The sequence below is a fragment of the Equus quagga genome, chromosome 10 (assembly GCF_021613505.1).
Source record: "Equus quagga isolate Etosha38 chromosome 10, UCLA_HA_Equagga_1.0, whole genome shotgun sequence".
NCBI classification, from domain to species: domain Eukaryota; kingdom Metazoa; phylum Chordata; class Mammalia; order Perissodactyla; family Equidae; genus Equus; species Equus quagga.
In genome coordinates, this window is record NC_060276.1 from 47295181 (window position 1) to 47316732 (window position 21552).

At 33.4% G+C, this 21552-nt stretch overlaps 1 pseudogene; it reads left to right on the forward strand.

Annotated features, from left to right (window-relative positions):
• Positions 1-18424: 18424 nt before the first annotated feature.
• On the forward strand, positions 18425-18575 carry LOC124246200 (uncharacterized; annotated as a pseudogene).
• The last annotated feature ends 2977 nt before the right edge of the window (positions 18576-21552 follow it).

Sequence of the window (21552 nt, forward strand, 5' to 3'; positions counted from 1 at the left end):
CAACCAAACTGGAGATCTGAGAGTCAAAGGAAGTGCTGTTAATACTTATACTTGGACAAGAGGTACAAAATGCAACTCTCAGGGGAAAATTGGGATGTATGGTTCCCTTCTCTGAAGCAAGTATAAGCAAAATTTGAAAATTCAAGATCATGCCGAATATGTTTCATAACCACAATTAAAATAAGCAAGAAGATAAATATAAAAGAAAACTAAAAATTTTATTGTGCTTGGAAATTAAGGAATATTCTCTCTTCCTAAATAACCCATGTTATAAAGAACAAATAAAGGAAACAAGAAAATAATTTGAGCTGGATCCTAATGAAAATACTATATATGAAAACTTAAATAATTCAGCTAATGTCATGCTTAGAAGTCACTGTATATGTTGAGGGTCCTCAAAATTCCCCTCAGGTTCGGTAATTTGCTAGAAGGATTCATGGGACTCAGCATACTGTACTCATGACTAAGATTTGTTACAGCAAAATAACACAAAGTAAAATCAACAAAGAGAAAAAAATCATAAAGTGAAGTCCAGGAGAAACCAGGTACGATCTTCCAAGAGCCTTCTGAAAGTAAGACACAAGACATATTTCCTCCAGCAATAAGTTGTGACAACTTTTATGAAGTGTCTCCCATGGAAGCTCATCTACGCCTAGGAGTCTAGTTTTCCTTTTTATTATGAAAATATGTGCCTTATTTTTTCTAGTTTTATTGAGACACAGATGACATATAACATTGTGGTGGTCCAAGGTGTACAACATAATGATTTGATATATGTATGTGTTGCAAAAATATTCCCACAATAAGTTTAGGTAACATCAATCACCTCACATAGTTACAATTTTTTTTTCTTGTGATGAGATCTACTTTCTTAGTAACTTTCGATTATACAATACAGTATTGTTAAGTGTAGTTACCATGCTGTACATTACGTTCTTAGAACACACTTATCTTGTAACTGGAAGGTTTTATGTTTTGACCACCTTCGCTCACTTCCCTTACCCACCACCTCTGCCTCTGGCAACCACTAATTTGTTCTCTGTATCTATGAGGGTTTTTTTTCTGGATTCCAATTATAGGTGAGATCATGAAGTATTTGTCTTTCTCTATCTGACTTATTTTACTTAGCATAATTCCCTCGAGGTCCATCCATGTTGTCGCAAAAGGCAAAATTTTCTTCTTTTTTATGGCTGAAGAAAGAATATATATCTATATATATCACATTTTCTTTATTCATGTGTCAATGGACACTAGGGTTGTTTTTGTGTTGCGGTTATTGTAAATTATGTTGCAATGAACAAGGGGGCGTGCAGAATTTTTTTTTAAGATAGTGATTATGTTTCCTTTAGATATATACCCAGAGGTGGAATTGCTGGATCATATGGTCGTATTATTTTAAGTTTTTTGAGGACTTTCCATACTGTTTTCCATAGTGGATGCACCAATTTACATTGCCACCAACAGTGAAAAAGGGTTTCCCTTTCTCCCCATCCTCACCAGCACTTGTCATCTCTTGTGTTCTTGATGACAGCCATCTGAACAGGTGTGAAGTGATAGCTCATTGTGGTTTTGATTTTCATTTACCTGATGATTAGTGATGTTGAATACCTTTTCATGTACCTGTTGGCCATTTGAATGTCGTCTTGGGGAAAATATCTATTCAGTTCCTCTGCTCATTTTTGTAATCAGATTTTTTTCTTTTTTGCTGAATTGTATGAGTTTCTTATATTTAGCTTCTTATTTGATATGTGATTTGTAAATATTTTCTCACATTCTTTAGATTTTTCATTTTATTGATGGTTTCCTTTCTGTGCACAAGCTTTTTAGTTTGCTGTAGTCCTATTTGTTTTCTTTTTGCTTTAGTGTGAGATCCAAAAAAAATCATTGCCAATACCAATGTCAAGAAGCTTATTGTCTATGTTTTCCTCTAGGAGTTTTATGGTTTCGGGTGCTACATATGAGGCTGTAACCCAATTTGATTTTATTTTTGTGTATGGTGTTAGATAGGGGTCCAATTTCATTCTTTTGCATGTGGCTGTCATGTTTTCCCAGCACCATTTATTGAAGAGACTATCCTTTCCTCATTGTATATCATAAATTAATTGACCATATATGCACGGAATTATTTCTAGGCTATTCTGATCCATTGATCTATATGTTAGTTTTTAGGTGAATATCATATTATTTTGATTACTATATCTTTGTGATATAATTTCAAATCAGAAGTGTGATACCTCCTGCTTTGTTCTTTCTTAAAATTGCTTTGGCTACTTGGAGTCTTTCGTGGTTCCACACAAATTTTAAGACTGTTCTATTTCTGTGAAAAATGCCATTGGAATTTTGATAGGGATTACATGGAATCTGTAGACTTGCTTTGGCTAGTGTGGAAATTTTGACAATATTAATTCTTCCACTTTGTTAGCATGGAGTAGCTTTCCATTTCCTCGTGTCGTCTTCAATTTCTTTCATTAATGTCTTATAGTTTTCAGGGTGCAAATGTTTCACCTCCTTGGTTAAATTTATTCCTAGATATTTTATTCTTTTTGATGTAATTATAAATGGGATTGCTTTATTAATTTCTCTTTCTGATAGTTCATTGTCAATCTACAGAAATGCAAGTGACTTTATATATTGATTCATTTATTATTTCTAGCAGTTTTTTAGTTGGATCTTTAGCATTTTCTATATAATATCTATATATAATATGTCTTGTGCAAATAGAGACAATTTGCTACTTCCTTTTTTATTTGGATGCCTTTTATTTATTTTTCTTGCCTAATTGCTCTGGTTAAGACTTCCAGTATTATTTTGAATAAAAGTAGTAAGAATGGACATGCTTATCTTGTTCCTGATCTTAGAGGAAACACTTTCAGCTTTTCACTGTTGAGTATGACGTTAGCTGTGGGCTTCAAGATTTTTAATTAGAGTTCAATTACGTCTGCACTTTTTGTCTAGCACAGACCAAATTTCATACACTCAGAAAGCAATCAGGCATTCAACATGAACCACATTATTTGTTCAAATTTTTAGACACAGTGAAGTGAACCACTCTAATTATTTAGAATAAATTTTTTTTTGAGGAAGATTAGCCCTGAGCTAACTACTGCCAGTCCTCCTCTTTTTTGCTGAGGAAGCCTGGCCGTGAGCTAACATCCGTGCCCATCTTCCTCTACTTTATATGTGGGATGCCTACCACAGCATAGCATGCCAAGCGGTGCCATGTCCGCACCCGAGATTCAAACCGGTGAACCCCAAGCTGCCAAGAAGTGGAACGTGTGAACTTAACCACTGCGCCACCGGGCCAACCCGTAGAATAAATTTTATGTTAGCGTAAGAAACTGTTTTCCAGTCAATCTCCCAGATGCTAGCCAATGATTAATGTAGCATGGAAGTCTTTTTTAAAGACAGGAGTCTCAGTCACAGCATGTTAAGTCTTTTGGCACATTGCTTAAAAGAAAGTCTAAAAACTCAGTGAGCTTAGTAAACGTCTAAAAATTTTAGAAAAAAAACAGCAAATTAAGCATACATGAAAAAGAAACATTAGCAGATAGAGATGAAGAAGAAAACAAAAAAAACAGAGGATCAGTATGGCCAACTCTTAGCTATTTGAAATAATAATAGCAATACACCTACTGCTAGAATTATAAAAAAAAAAAGTGTGATGGTGCGAGAAATGAATATCATGATCAAAATAGGGGAATATTACTAAAAATTCTACATACGTGAGGAAGTTTAGCAGGAATTATCATGAACTACTCTATGTCATTCAAAAAGTTTCTAATAAAAATACTGTTAAAGGAAACAAAAATTGAGATTAGTTCTGTAACTATTAAAAACATTAAATTGGTAATGAAAACCTTTCTAAAAGCAACTCCAGGCCAAGATGGCTCTAATAATTGAATCTACCAAACATTTAAGGAAGAAATAATGCTAATCTTACCATAGGGCAATCTCACTAATGAAGGTAAATGCAAAAATTATAAATAAAATCTTAGGAAGACAAAGTGAGCAATATAGAAAAGGGGTAATAAAGCTAATTTGGGTTCACCCCAGGAATGAAAAATTGGTTTAACTATTGAAAATCACTCTATGTATTTTACCACATTAACAGAAAAAAAGAAAAAATCATATGATCACTTCAACCCATGCAGAAAATGTATTTGATAAAATCTAGCATCCATTTATGATGAAAATTTATTTAAAGTAGAAATACAAGGGGACTTCCTTAATCTAATATTAAGATATATCTGTTAATTAGCCTACAGAAAACTGCACTTAAAGGTGAAATGATGAAAGATTTTTCACTGACATCTAGAATGAGACAAAGATGCCCACTACCTCCACTTTTATTTAATATTGTTCTGGAAGTACCACTCATTGTGATAAGGCAAGAATTAAATAAATAAAAATGATCGTGTTTGAAAAGGAACAAATAAAAGTATCATTTTTACATGTTATGCTTGTGTACATGGAAAATTAAAAACAAATTCGATAAATTATTGGAATTAAGAATTGAGATTAATGAACTTGCTGATATACATATACTTGTTTGTAAACATACTGATAGATAGATGATAGATAGATGGATGGATAGATAGATAATAACCTGAAGAAGACAGCATAGATCCAGTTATTGGGAATGTGGTATAAGTGAAACATGAAACCAAAAGTAAAACTCCATGAAGGAAGAGATAATGGACTCTTTGATTCACTACTGTGTCCTCAGTGTGTAGCACATTGTAGGCACTCAATAAATGTTTGTTGAATGGATGAATGAAAATGCTTAGTGAGTAATCTATGTAACCAAGAGTTCTTGTATGTGCCCTCATAAGTGCTGCATTAGTCAGAGAGCCTTAAGTAAACTTACAGGCAGGGAGTTAATGGCTCCAGAGCTAAAGATTACAGACAATGAAGACAAGGAACCTGAATGGTCATTTAGGAAAAATATCTTAAGCCAATTTGTACCCCTTAGAATTGATATTTAAATATAAGGATAAGTAGTCAATTTACCACTTAATAATTTTCTATTGAAGGCATTAACCAATATTGTTTCTTTATTATATAAATTCAATTACTCTTTATCAATTTAGTTGTTTGGACTCTGCTCACAGGTTGATTAGAATAGATTAAAATGTAAAGAATCCATTTGAAACTTACACTGCAATGACCATGTTGACCAATCTTGACTGACAATTTGATATTTTTTACGGACTGTTGGTTTTGACAACAAATAAAAAATAACATTAAAAAGGCTTACATATTTTAAGAACAAAATATAATTTTTGTACCTTGGACTTAAAGTATAATGCCTGATTAAAGCTGGATCAGAGAAAGTTGTTAAATTTGATTAGCACTTTTATTTGTGGAATTATGGATCTGTTCCTTGTGGTATAATCTCCAGAATTTGTCTGTCAGATTTCATAGGAACATAAAAGTTAATATTTCCTTAAGAAACACGGCCTACCAGGTAGAAGAAATCATAGTATGATGATGCTGTTTGTCATTAATTAGGTATCTAAGAAAAAGTCTTCATCTCTGTTTAAATATGTTAAAAATGTGAACCTAAAAAGTATTATGAGAAATTTTTTCTTCCTCCTCATTTGCATTATTATTTGACTTTAAGAAGTGCTATCAGCTTAATAGCTCCTTTAATATATTATCCAAGATAAATTTTGTTTGTCACATATGGCTCTATTTCATTCGAGACCTTATTAAAATTTAAAATTGTTAAAGTAAAATTCAGACTTCTAGTTGAGGAGTCAGTAAACATACGTACAACCCCTTGTACTAAAAATGATTTCCTTTGCCTAATTTCATTCCCAAAACATTGGAAAATGTCACCGTATCTATTTACTGTTTGCATCAAGAAACTATATTTTAAATCATTAACTTGAATTTAAAGAACAATATAAAATAATGCCTTTGAACATACTACTAGAAATTAGATTAATTCTTTTAGGCCAAATTTAGACCTTCTCATGCTGAGATTTGAACTAGAAAATAAAAAGAGAAAGACTAGTAAGCAGACTTTGATTAAAAATTGGGCAGGTTTTTCAGCTTGGATGTAAGCCAAGAGGCCAACAGCTGTATTCACCCTTCACTGAGCAAGTCACGGCACTGGAGCTTGCAAGCTGAGAAAAGTAGATTGTACAACAGGGAAAGCAAGGAAGAATCATAGCTAATTAGAATTCCTGTAGGCTTTATCAACAGGTCTGAAAAACAGAGTAATTAAGCTATAACTGTGAAAACATGTCACTTTGATGTTTTGGAGATGATACAAACTAGCTTAAAATTACCCACTTCAAAAACAATTACTTAAAATCTTCTTTAAAATGATACATGGAATGTATCTGACTACTGTGATTTTTGTAATTACCGCAATCAAAGTCAAGACTAATTTAATTTTTCAATAAAGAATACCATGGGTTCACTTACTGACTTGCTTTTGTGCAGATGTTTTCTGGACCAAAAAAGAGCAGAAGGAATGATATATATTGATATCTTAATATTTTAAAATATCAAGATCTGTCTGTACATGTGATAGACTGGGCAACTGTCATCTCAGGAATAAATTCGTTTTTAACAGATTTGAAGTCAGATCCTTTTTGTTAGTAGAATTCATCAAAGCAATATATTCATAAATAATTTAATAATTTTTAGAAACTGACAGTGAATTGAATTTAAAAATAAAAGGAAAAAAAAATAAACCCTTCCATAATATACCTCTACTTTTAAGTGCTGTTGCGAGTCTTATTTGATCAACTTGATACGAGAAGAACGACAGAGCTGACATCCTCCTTTTCACTTATGCCTTTGCAGGTTAGGAAAAAACAGCCATGTGACAAAGGCAGAATGTTCATGCTTTTTATTTGTTGGATTAAACTAACTATGTCAGTTTTTAAATTTCTTTTAAAATAAATCTCCCACAGGTTCATACTTGAGTGTGTGTGTGTGTTTTATACATGAAACAAACCAAAAAATAGCTATTAATGGCTTTTGTCAAGAAAGAAAAAATAAAAGTCTTGGTTAAGCCCAAGTGAAGCTTTTGCATTTATTTAGTTTTATTTGTGAAAAGAGTGACTGAGCCTAGTTTTTGCTTTGAAATGCAAGTTATGAATATGAAAATTCAAGTATATTACTGCTATTGAAAAGTACCACCAAAAGTAAGTGTGGTCACTCAAGGTAATGATTACAATTGAAAGTAAAAAATTAGATTTCAACTGAAGTAATAAATGTATCAAATCTTCTATGTCGTGTGTTAACGTAGACTTTGTTTACATGCATAAAAACACTCATGATCCATACAGTCAAATATGAGTTACGAAGGTGTGTTCATTTAAGACTTTCAGAATACCAAGTAGTTCATGTGTAAATTAGGAACATTAAAACAAAAATAATTATTTCCCCAAATTGCCTTTCACCACCCATCAGAGTCATTGAAGCAAATTTGAGCAAGTCTGAATTGTTTATTATAAACTTGCCTTAATTTTAAAGTTTAACTTATTTTAAAACAATATTTATTACTTTATATGGTTACAAAAGTAAGGCAGTCTTATTTGACAATTTCTAGGAAATACCGGGATGTATAAGTAATGAAAGTTATTACGTATAATCTTAATACTAAATTTTCTTCAGACTGCTCCCTCTTCTCTCCCTCACCATCTCTCCATGTGAGTATTCATACACAGAGCTGTGGTCAATATTTGTAAATGACTCATGTGTGCCTGAAAAGAATATGTATCCTCTAAATTTTGGATAGAGAATTCTCTCTCTTTATATAAACAGATTGAGCTTATTCTGTTTAAAACGTCTATATTCTTAGTAATACTTTGTTTTCGATATTTATGTTTTTAAGGGAATTATGTTAAAATTTTTCACTATAGTGTTATAATTGTATCAATTTTTGCTTAAAATTTTTAAGCATGAAAGTATCTAATTGCTCATTCATTTTCTTAGTGGATTTTTCTTCTATCATCATGTAATGCCTCCCTTTTTTCCCTATTAATACTTTTCACCTTTTTTTACACTTTGTCTCATATTAATATTTTTATACCAGCTTTCCTTTGGTTAGTATTTTATATATTTATATATAAATTATGTATATATGAATGAATATAGTATATTATAGTATAAATTATATATATATAATTTACCATTCCTTTTTCTACCTTTCTACTACATTATTACATTTTAGGTGTGTATTATAAATGGCATGTATCTGATTTTTAAAATCCAATCTGTGCCTCTGTCTTTTAATACGTGATTCTACTCTATTTACATTTATCATGTTTATTATATGCTGCTTCACATTTCTACACTATATCTAGTGTTTTCTCTTTTCTTTAAATATTCTTTGCTTCTCTCTCTCTCTTTTTTTTTTTTTTTACTAATTTCCTGCAACTATTTTCTTGGTGTTTGTTCACTATATTTCTATTATTGAAGTTGTAACTCTTAACTATGCTCTTTTTCTTAAAATGTCTCCATTATCAGTGTTTTAATATTCTTTGAACTTGATAAGGAATTGGGGAATACTTTAACTTTTCTCTATCTCACCTCTCATCTTTCCTGCCATTGTATATTATTTTAGTACCACTTTGCTTCTTCCATTAACAAAAAAATGTATATGTATGCATGTGGCTGTGTGAGTTGGAGTATGTATATTTACAGGCATTGTTATTAAAGTTTACCAAATTGTTTCAGAATTTTCTTTGGTTATCATGGCTTTATCAGCCATTCTTTCTTTCAAATTTATCTTTTATTTTTAATTAAGATTATGATAGTTAACAACCTTGTGAAATTACAGTTGTACATTATTATTAGTCATGTTGTAGGTACACCACTTCACCCTTAGTGCCCTCGCCCGACGCCCCCCTTCTCCTGATAACCACCGATCAGTTCTCTTTGTCTATATGTTAACTACCACCTATGAATGGAATCATATAGAGTTCGTCTTTCTCTGTCTGGCTTATTTCACTCAACATAATACCCTCAAAGTCTATCCATGTTGTTGTGAATGGGACGACTTTCTCCTTTTTTATGGCTGAGGAGTATTCCATTGTATATATATATATATATATATATATATATATATATATATATATACACCATATCTTCTTTATCCAATCATCAGTTGCTGGGCACTTAGGTTGGTTCCACATCTTAGCTATTGTGAATAATGCTGCGATGAACATAGGGGTGCATGGGACTTTTGGAATTGCTGATTTCAGGTTCTTAGGATAGATACCCAGTAGTGGGATGGCTGGGTCATAAGGTATTTCTATTCTTAACTTTTTGAGGAATCCCCATACTGTTTTCCATAGTGGCTGCACCAGTTTGCATTCCCACCAACAGTGTATGAGGGTTCCTTTTTCTCCACAACCTCTCCAACATTTGTCACTCTTGGCTTTGGATATTTTTGCCATTCTAACAGGTGTAAGGTGATATCTTAGTGTAGTTTTGATTTGCATTTCCCTGATGATTAGTGATGATGAGCATCTTTTCATGTGTCTATTGGCCATCCGTATATCTTCTTTGGAGAAATGTCTGTTCATGTCCCCTGCCCATTTTTTGATTGGGTTGTTTGATTTTTTGTTGTTGAGCTGTGTGAGTTCTTTATATATTATGGAGATTAACCCTTTGTCAGATAAATAACTTGTAAATATTTTTTCCCAATTAGTGGGCTGTTTTTTTGTTTCAATCCTGTTTTCCCTTGCTTTGAAGAAACTCTTTAGTCTGATGAAGTCCCATTTCTTTCTTCTTTCTATTGTTTCCCTTGTCTGAGGTGTTATGGTGTCCGAAAAGATTCTTTTGAAACTGATGTCAAAGAGTGTACTGCCTATATTCTCTTCTAGGAGACTTATTGTTTCAGGCCTAATCTTTAGGTCTTTGATCCATTTTGAGTTTATTTTTGTGAATGGTGAAAAAGAATCGTCAATTTTCATTCTTTTACATGTGGCTGTCCAGTTTTCCCAGCACCATTTGTTGAAGAGACTTTCTTTTCTCCATTGTAGGCCCTCAGCTCCTTTGTCGAAGATTAGCTGTCCATACATGTGTGGTTTTATTTCTGGGCTTTCAATTCTGTTCCATTGATCTGTGCACCTGCTTTTGTACCAGTGCCATGCTGTTTTGATTACTGTACCTTTGTAGTATGCTTTGAAGTCAGGGATTGTGATGCCTCCAGCTTTGTTCTTCTTTCTCAGGATTGCTTTAGCAATTCGGGGTCTTTTGTTGCCCCATATGAATTTTAGGATTCTTTGCTCAATTTCTGTAAAGAACGTCATTGGGATTCTGATTGGGATAGCATTGAATCTGTAGATCGCTTTAGGTAGTATGGACATTTTAACTATGTTTATTCTTCCAGTCCATGTGCATGGAATGTCTTTCAAATTTATCTTTTTTACTGAAATACATTCTTCCATAATTTTTCACTGAGATATGAAATTCTACTTAGTTCACTTCACTATTAAATGATACTCTGTGTAGATATCAAATATGGGTTAGCAATAATTTTCTCTCTGCACTTGATACCAGCCTCTATATCAGTTCCCCTACATTAAACTCAGCATATATGGGGTCAAAACCAGAGCACTCATTCGCTGCTTACTCCATGGCTTCCTGGCTCCAGAATCCACTATCTGCCATGGAGACAAACAGCCAAGGGCACTCACCTGCAAATTCCCTTATTATCCTCCTTCCTGTAAGCAGCCTCCCAAGGCCAGATGCAGGTTGGTGGGAAATCTTGGATCAGCAAGGACATGGACTCTCCCCACCATGCCCTGCTACAAGCAGACACATTCCTTACAACCTTTAAAACCCTTTACCTCCCATCTTTCCGGGAGACGAGACAAAACTAATGTGAGGGCTCACTCTTGGGCTGACGTCAACCAAAATGAAAACCCTTTCCTTGTCATAAGCCTGGGGTTCCAGTTTTTATTTGGCCCCTCTTGTGTGGAGGGTAAGGAACCTCTGTTTGTAGCCAGTTAACACACTGAGATATTACTCCATTGTCTTCAGGCACCTATTATTTATGATAAGAAGTCTGATGTTCATTATGCTAGTTTATATAGTGGTCAATCTAGTATTGTTCCTTTGTAGATATTCTATGCAAATATTCTATCTTGTCTTGGTAATTTTTAAAAATAAGTTCTTTATCCTGGAATTCTTCTAAATATGGATTCATTTTTATATATCATACTCAGGCCATTACCTCCCAGTCTTTCTTTTACTTAAAACATTTATTTTATTTTTATTGAAATAAAATTTATATACTGTCAAATGAACAGATTTTAACCATAAAAATTGGCGAGCTTTTGCAAATGTGACCAGCAGAACCTCCTGAAAATACAGAACATTTCAATAACTCCAGAAAATTCCCTCATGTCCCTTCTATTCTATCCTCACCCACCCATATAAAAGCACTGTTCTAATTACTATCACCCTAAATTAGTTCGCCTATTCTAGCACTTTATATAGATGGAATAATAGAATATCTGCGATTATGTACCCAGCTTTTTTAGTTCAGCGTAATGTCTGTGAGATGCATCCATCTGTTGTACATATTAGTAGTTTATCATTGTGTTGTTTCTGTTGAGTAATATTTCATTGTATAAAAATACCACAATTTGCCATTCCATTTTCAAGAGTGAGCATTTGGATTGTTTGAAATGTTTTCCTACCGTGAATAAAGTTTTTAAAAAATGCTTTATAACTCTTTCAATAAGCATGTGTTTTTATTTATCTTGAGCAAATTCCCAGAAATGGAATTGCCACATCATATACTAGGTATAGGTTTTAAATTTTTAAGACTATTGCAAATCCATTTTCTCAAAGTGGCTAAGCCACTTTACATTCCCCCCAGTGATATGTGAGAATTAGATTGCTCCATATCCCCAAGAGCATTTGGTATGCTGTTCTGTCTTCTTGTTTTCATTATTCCATTATTCTGATAGGTGAGTGTTTTATTTTGGATTTAATTTTCGTTTCCCTGAGTAACTAAAGGTGTTGAACAATTTTTCCTGTGCTTATTAGGTATTCATATATTGCCTGTGTCTTTTCAATTATTTTGCCCATTTTTATTGGTTTGTCTTTTTTATTATTGAGTTGTAAGAATTTCTCTCTTTGTATGGGCACAACACTCACACACATTCTATAAACAAATCTATTTGTGATTTGCCTTTTCATTTTCTTACCAGTGACTTTTGATGATTATAATTTATCAATTTTTCTTCATAGTTATTGCTTTTTATGCCCTGTGTAAGAAACTTTGGTCTACCCCAAGGTACCAAAAATGTACTCCTATGTATTCCTCTAGAAGAGTAATAGTTCTACTTTTAGGTTTCACGATAGGATCCCTCTTGAATTATTTTTGCATGTGTTGTGAGGAAAGGCACTACATTCATTTTTTTCCAAGTGATTATTAATTGATTCCATCACAACTTTTGAAAAGGCTGCCCTTTCCCCTGTGAATACTTTTTGCACATTTGTTGAATATGAATATGAATTGACTGTAAATGTGCAAATATATTTCTGGATTCTATTATATCCCAATAATATTGCCTGTTCTTACCCCTATATCGCATTTTCTTGATTAAAATAGCCACATGAGGACTGCTTCATCAAATAATTGAAAGCTATTAAATAAAAATGGAAGTATTAATATACAATCATGTGATTTGCTGGAAATGCATAAGCTAGAATCCCTCTAAATAAAAAGGCAAAACAATAAGAATGCTAACTATATTAGAAGACATTTATGACCATTAAACTTAGAATAAAAAGACAAGAATGCGCATAATAACCAATTATTTATCATTGTTCTGGACATTGGTCAATGTACAATAAGTGGAAAACAGAGAAAAAGACATAATTCTTAGATAGCTGTCTTTCTCTCCCTGTTGAAGAGCAAGACATATATTTGAATAAAGGATTTGAATGAAAAATATATAAATATTTGTGCTTAGAAAACCTAAGATTAATAACTAAACAAAATGAGAATAAGGGATCTTATCAAGCTGTCTAGATATAATATTAGTATACAAAAATCAATAACCTCTCTACAAACCAGTAATCAAATGTTATAAAATATGTTAAAAAATCTTATTTACAATAGAAATAAAAACACTAAGTATCTAAGAAATTTTAAATAATAAGTATGCAGAACTTAATGAAAGAAAATAATGGAAGATGGTTTCATACTTACAAGGAAATAATTGTGTGGATTGTATGGCATGCTAAATACTTTTCTTAAAATGATTTTGCTAATGTCTGCAATTAGTAAATATACCAATTAGGGATTAGTTTCTAGCTTGTTTAAAACTATAATCATTTGCTGTGTGAACGAAGTTCTCCCATACTTACTACAGACATGTGTGCTACCTGAACAGTTATAATGTGCAAGCGTACCTACAGTTCTTTGTATACCATCCATGTCGAATTTCTTATGAGGGTCCTTGGGTCAATGTAAGCTTTCACATAATGAGAGTTGTGTGAAATCAGGGAACATGATGACTCATAATACTATAAATTTTGAAAAATTTTAAAACATAAACTATTTCTGATAAATATATGTCGGTGTAACAAAATGTACATAATGTATACTTACTGTAAGTTATCAATTGAATTGTGTCCCTACCTCCAATTCATACGTTGAACTTCTAACCCCCAGTACTTCAGAATGTGACCTTATTTGAAAATAGAATCTTTGCAGATGTATTTAGTTAAGATGAGCTCGATAGGGTGAGCCCTAGTTCAGTATGACTGGCATTCTTATAAAAAGAGGATATTTGGTCACAGAGACAGACATAGACACTTACAGAAGGAAGATGGTGTGAAGAGACACAGGGAGAAGACGGCCATCTACAAGCCAGGGAAAGAGGCCTGGGACGGATCCTTTCCTCATAGCTCTCAGAAGGAACCAAGCTGGCAGATACCATGATTTCATACTTCTGCCCTCCAGAACTATGAGACAATAAATTTTTGTTGTTTAAGCCACCCAGTTTGTCATACTTTGTTATAGCAGCCTTGACAGACTAATACATACAGCATAAAATTAAAACATGTGCTTATAGAATATACAATGTTTCAAAATGTTCTCTTCATGAGTGACTACAAATGCAGTAAATCTACAATGATGTTAGGACTACAAGAGAGCAAATTCAGTTAGAAGGACAACAAAAGCACAGGAGAACAGTCGAGAGTAGCAGGGGGTGCCAGAGGACTCTGACTCACAGACTGGAATGGGGCAGAGTCTGAGAGATATGTATCCCTAAGGTGAAGGCATAATGGTGTTCAGAGAACCTGACATACCTAGCTTCAGCTAATGATGTCTCGTTCATTTGAGTCTGGTTTATAGATCAAACCCTTGGGACTTCTGCCTCACAATATTCTGATAGCAGTGAAAGATCAAAGTTAACACACTGAGAAACTCTTCTTATATAGTTTCTCTGGGCTATCTTCATTCAGCTTCCACTCATTTCCTGGAAGCCCATAAAACTTACTTAAGATTACTATAGGGCAGAAAAGTTTAATTTCTGAGCTAATTCATTCTTCTTTATTTTATAAGATGTTGAGTTCTCTCTAGTCCTTTCATTCTAAACCCCTTCACTAGATTCCACTTCTCATTGGATAAATTCAAAATGGCTCACATTACTCTAAATAGTTTGGCCCTTGCCTACCTCCTCACTCACATCTTATCTCACACTCCTGTTCATTTTCTGCATTCCAGCCACTCTGGCATCATTTCTGTGTCTTTTACTCACTCTGCTTCCTCCCATGCAGGGCTTCTCATCTCCTTTCCCCCTTCCCCTCCTATTCATGCTGCACCTTTCAACTCAGGTATCATTTTCTCAGGGAAACATTTTCGTATCCCCCTAATGAGGTCAATTTGATCCCCATATTTGATCTCCTGGCACCATATCCCTCTTCTTTATGTAACATCCATTAAATTTTGGTTAAAAGGTACAAACTTCCAGTTAAAATAAATAAGTACTTGGGATATAATTTACAGCATGATGACTATAGTTAACACTACTGTATAATATATTTGAAAGTTGCTAAGAGAGTAAATCTTAAAGTTTTCATCACACAGAAAATTTTTTTTTGTATGACATGTTAACCAGACTTATTGTGGTAATCATTTCACACTATACATAAGTCATTATACTCTACTCCTTAAATTTACACAGTGCTGTGTGTCAATTATATCTCAATAAAGCTGAAGGAGAAAATAATTCCAAAAGAATAATAAAATTTATCATTATCATCTATTGAAGATTTTGATTTTTTGCATAATATCCGTTTCATTCACCAGACTATAAAAACCCATGACAGGAAGCATATCTGCTTTTATTCACCGTTGCAAGTCAGGTATTCACCATAGAGCTTTTGTGTATTCATAGTTTAAGAAGTTTTTTTTTTTTTTTAATAAACATACTTGTAACTATGTAACCTCCTTTTTGGAAAGTGTATCCTTTTTGCATTCATATTTCGTGGAAATTATAAAGTCTGAGAATTCAGCTCTTATCAGGCTGATTTATTTTTTGAATCATTAAATCAAGTATCATGAAATTATAAAACTTTCAAGCCAGAAGTATCTTTAGATGCAATCCAGTGCGGTGGATTTCAAACTTTATGGACTTGCCTCAGGGACTACTGGAAGGAGTTGTGAAGAAAACTCTGTTAAAGTGAAGCTTTGAAACTCCAACCTTGGGAACGCCAACAACTCTATTTTCATCTGTTTTTTGTATTGGAATTCCATGTACTTTTTCTTTAAATAAAAAAATAATTTTCTAGTGCTAAAATTTTTTTTAAAATGCTGATCTATTTCAACTCCCTTCACTTTAATTGTAAAAAAAATTGATAGTGAGGCTAAATTACTTTAATAAGGACACCCAACTAGTTAGTGCCAGAGCTAGAAGTAGAACACAGATAATATGACTCCCAGCAATTTCAGGCTGGCTACTTTACCCAGCAATGGATTAATATTTCATTCTTAAGCCAACCTTATTTTGTTTCTTAACAAGATAAGTTAAGTTGCATGTGAACTTGATTCATTTAAATTAACTAATCATGGATCCTCTTGCTTTCAACCAACCAACAAGACCTGTGGAACTACGTGTATGGCCCTGAGTTTTGGGATGCATCTTGGTAAAGCAAAAGGAGTATAAACTTTTGTCTCCAACAGAAGTAGGTGGGTTTGAGTCACAATTCTACCACTTACTAGCTGTATGATTTACGCACAATAGTTAAACTCTTCAAGCTTTATCTTATTTATCTTGAAAATGAGAATAATATCATCTTCTAAATGGAGTTGCTAGGAGGATTAAATTAAATGTACAAAAGGGCCTAGTGCAGTGTCCAGTACAGAGTTGGCTGTCAATAAATATGTTTCCTTTTTACTTCTCCTTTCCTGCCTCTTCTGTGTTTGTATTTACATGAGTTTATAGATCTATGGTTTATAAATATATCTATACTTATCAAACTTAAACATGTGTTTTGTCTACATACAAGTAATTTGGATCCATCAATAGATAACAATGTGTAGGGAATTCTGTGAGATTATTTTGATTGTTAATCTTTCACATTTCACAATTAAGGCCTATACTGATTGCTACTTCCCTTGTACAACACTTATAATTATCTTAAGCTAACAAATGAGTATTCTTCACAATACAAATATGACTAGAATTCTACTTTGTACATTGATAATTAGATTACCTGTCTTGTGAATGTTACCCCTACTCAGTTTTATTTCTGTGCTATAATTTTGCGTGAAAATAGATACACTTGAGTGAGAAATGAAGAAACTTTAAAAGAAAAAACAGCTTTTTTTATAACCTATCTCAATTTATTCTGAATTCTTGTTATGCTTTCTTTCTATTCTACCTGTGCTGCAAAAATAATCCTAATTTTAAAATAAATAATATACATATAATATTGTTGACATTCTCCACACTTACGCTCACGTATCGGCAGGTATTATGTATCAATTAATAACTAAGAAATAACAAAACAACTGCCCAGTTTTCATGCTGGAAAACAAAGGTTGCAATTCTTACCCTCTGGTGTCATCTATTGGTTAGATGTTAAAATTACAAATACTATTTTATGTGACTATTCTCTAAAGTAGCTGCCTTCTCATTTTTACTCTCCTATGGTAATACTGCTTAATTGCATTGTTTTAAATTAAGGTTGTTTAACTTACTTATTATTGAATATTTAATAGGCTGCCCAAGTCTCTGGCCTCAGATGATGATATTATTCAGTAATGAATTTTTCCATTGAGAGTAAAATTGTATTAAAAATTTGAAGCAACTGAAAACTGCCAGACATTACATAGAGTTCTCATTTCACTCTCCATTATCATATAGTAAAATGCAATCCAAATTAAGTAATGTATCTTTAATTACTAGGTGAAAATATCATAAAATATACCTACTTTGAATTTCTGTATTAGTGCCCTTTTGCATGTTAAAACATCTCTGTTTTATGCACTTCTCAATTTAAATCAAAAGAAACTCCTTGAGATCATAGTGAAGCCAAAATTAATAATAAAAAAGAATCACACATTTCACACGTTGAAATTGTTGGTTGCAAATACTTCAGTATATCAATAGTTTTCTGGTACTAGAAAAACTCATCAGAAAAACAAACACTTTTCAAGAAATGCTTTTGAAGAGACTGAGTATGAATGATAGATCTGTTTATCATGCTCTTTTCATTTTCCTTTTTATGGAGCTTCAGAGAAAAGCTACAGTATATAGAAATTGAATATGAAAAATTGTTGCAGATGACGTATTTCAGGAAGCCAGATAGATCGCTATGTTTGCTATGTGGCTCAAGAATTACTGTTATTAGTTATCCTGCAATAAAATTCCATTTTCTCTAGCATTTACAATATACTGCTCTATGCTTTGTATTCAGTATTCAGAATTTCAAGTTCCTTGTTTTGAAAACTTAAGGCTCTTCAAAATATAACACTGGTCCAACAGATGAATTAATCAAGTGGTAAGCTCTGGATGAAGGTAGATCCCAAACCTAGTTCTCTTATTTCCTTGTACTGATATTATATGATTTCACAGCCACTCTTAATGAAACTGAAAAATATAAGGTAGACTTTCCCTTGCAAAAAGAGTTCTTAGTCATTTAATTCTCATTAAATTCCTTTATTTTAGAGTCAGTTATCACTTATTGCAATTATGTTACTTGGTTGAGATAATATATTGTGTCATCAGGTCTAAAAAGCTGGTTACATTACCATGGGTTGCTTGACTAATTAACATATAGACAAGATTCTATTAAAAAACAGATATGTTGTAGGGAAATAATCATTGGACTGTGGATAAGCTCAGTGAGGCCTAGTTCTTTTATCTATTCATTTTAAAATACAGGTATAACTATTTCAAATTTACTCTCTAATTTTCTTTCTATCGCTTCTCGGCCTTTTGGCCAAGATCAAGTGTAATTTTCTCTCTCTGTCCCAATTGGCTAGTGCTTCAGTTACTGTTCATTTGATATCTTGCTTTAGAGCAGTATATATTTTGTGAGGTTATTGACTATGGCTTTGCAATGTAATTCTGGCATTAACTACTTGGAGTTAGGTCAAATTTCAAGGTTAAAGACATAGACCTTCACAAGACTCCTCTCACTTCACACACACCAGCCACAAGCTCCAGTGTTCCCAGCTTCCTTGAACTTCTGACAAACAGGCTACAAATTCAAGGGTTCCATTACCCTCTCAGGTCTGATAATTTGCTAGAATGAATCACAGAACTCAGGAAAGTACTATCATTAGTATTACAGTCTTATTATAAAGAATACAAATCAGGACCAGTGAAATGAAGAGACACATAGGATGAGGTCTGGGAGGGTCCCAAATGCAAAGCTTCTGTGTCCTCAGAATGTGTCACCCTCCTGGTACATACATATGTATCACCAACTTAGTTTTTATTGTATTATTACATTTATTACATTTATTGTATTATTTTATTTACTGCTTGAATTATTGGTTATGTGATTGAACTTAATCTCCAGCCTTTTCTTTCTGGAGTTTGGGAGGTCAGAAGGAGATATCACATGGTTCAAAGTCCCTGTCCTCTAGTCATATGATTGGTCTTTCTGGTATGGACTGCCCCCATTCTAAAACTGTCTAGGAGCCCAGAATGAGTGACTTCACCAGGATAAACACAAATGTGGTTTGAGGAGCCCACCAAGAATAACAAAGATGTTCCTATAACTCAGGAAATTCCAAAGATTAGAAGTTCCCTTTCAGGAACCAGGGAAAAGGATGAGACAAATTCTTTATTATAAAACAGATTTCATTGTTTATGTTTTCCTATACATGACACAACATGGTATAGTTATGGAAAACTGCCTTTGAATCACGATATCTGTGTTCTCTTTTTTTAAAAATTATTTTACTGGGGTCACAATGGTTTATAACATTGTATGATTTCAGGTGTACATTATTATTTATCAGTTTCTGGATAGACTACATCATGCCCACTCCCAAAATAGTATAGTTTTTATCCATCACCATACATATGTGCCCCTTTATTCCTTTCATTCACCCCCCACCCCGCTTCCCCTCTGGTAACCACTAATCTTTTCTGTTTGTCCATGTGTTTATCTCCCACATACGAGTGAAATCATATGGTACTTGCCTATCTCTGTCTGACTTATTTCACTTGATGCAATCAAGGTCCACCCATATTGTTGCAAATGGGACAATTTTGTCTTGTTTTATAGCTGAGCAGTATTCCATCATATATATATATACACCATTTCTTTATCCATTCACCAGTCAATGGACACTTGGGTTGCTTCCACATTTTGCCTATTGTGAATAATGCTGCAATGAACATAGGGGTGCATAAATCTCTTTGAATTGTTGATTTCAAGTTCTTTGGATAAATACCCAGTAGTGTGGTAGCTGGATCATATAGTATTTCTATTTTTAATTTTTGAGAAATCTCTGTGCTGTTACCCATAGTGGCTGCACGAGTTTGCATTCCCACCAGCAGAGTATGAGGGTTCCTTTTCTCCACATCTCTCCAACATTTATTTTTTGTCTTGGTAATTATAGCCATTCTGAGAGGTATAAGGTGATATCTCATTGTAGTTTTCATTTGCATTTCCCTAAAGATTAGTGATGTTGAACATCTTTTCAGGTGTCTGTTGACCATGTGTATATCTTCTTTGGAAAAATGTCTGTTCATATCCTCTGCCCATTTACTGGTCAGGTTGTTTGTTTTTTGTTGTTGTTGAATTGTATGAGATCTTTCTATATTTGAAGATTAACCCCTTGTCAGATATATGATTTGCAAGTATTTTCTCCCAGTTGGTGGGTTATCATTTTGTTTTGTTCCTGGTTTCCTTTGCCTTGCAGAAGCTTTTTAGTCTGATGTAGACCCATTTGTTTATTTTTCCTTTTGTTTCCGTTGCCTGAGTAGACATGTAGTCAAAACCATGCTGCTAAGACCAGTGTCAAAGAGGGTACTGCCTATATTTTCTTCTAGGAGTTCTATGGTTTCAGGTCTTAGATTCAAGTCTTTACTACATTTTGAGTTAATTTTTGTGTATGTGTAAGATAATGGTCTACTTTCATTCTTTTGCATGTGCCTGTCCAGTTTTCCCAACGTCATTTATTGAAAAGATTTTCCCCTCTCCATTGTATGTTCTTAGCTCCTTTCTCAAAGATCAGCTGTCCATAGAAGTTTTCCTTCTGGGCTTTCAATTCTGTTCCATTGATCTGTGTGTCTGCTTTTGCACCAGAACTATGTTGTTTTGATTACTATAGCTTTGTGCTATATTTTGAAGTCAGGGATTGTGATGCCTCCAGCTTTTTTCTTTTCACTATTCAGAGTGTTTTCTTGTTCCAAATAAATTTTAGGATTCTTTTTTCTATTTCAATGACATTAGGATTCAGATTGGGATTGCATCGAATGTGTAGACAGCTTTAGGTAATATGGACATTTTTCCTTTTTTTATGTATGCTTTTTTTAGTGAGGAAGATTGGCCATGAGCTATCATCTGTTGCCAATTTTCCTCTCTTTTTTTCTCCTCCCCAAAGCCCCAGTACATAGTTGTATATCCTAGTTGTAGGTCCTTCTAGTTCATCTATATGACATATCACCTCAGCACAGCTTGATGAGCAGTGTGTATGTCCGCCTCCAGAATCTGAACCAGTGAATCCCAGGCCACCAAAGTAGAGTGTGCAAACTTAATCACTACACTATTGGGCTGGCCCCTGGACATTTTAACTATGTTTATTTGTCCAATCCATGAGCATGGAATATCTTTCCATTCCTTTGTCCTCTTTGATTTCTTTCAATAATGTCTTATAGTTGTCAGATACAGATCTTTCACCTCTTTGGTTAAATTTGTTCCTAGATATTTTATTCTTTTTGTTGTCATTGTAAATGGGATTGTTTCTTGACTTCTCTTTCTGCTAGTTTGTTATTAGCATATAGAAATGCAACCGATTTTTGTAAGTTGATTTTGCACCCTGCAACTTTGCTGTAGATGTTGATTTTTTGTAATAGTTTTCTGGTGGAT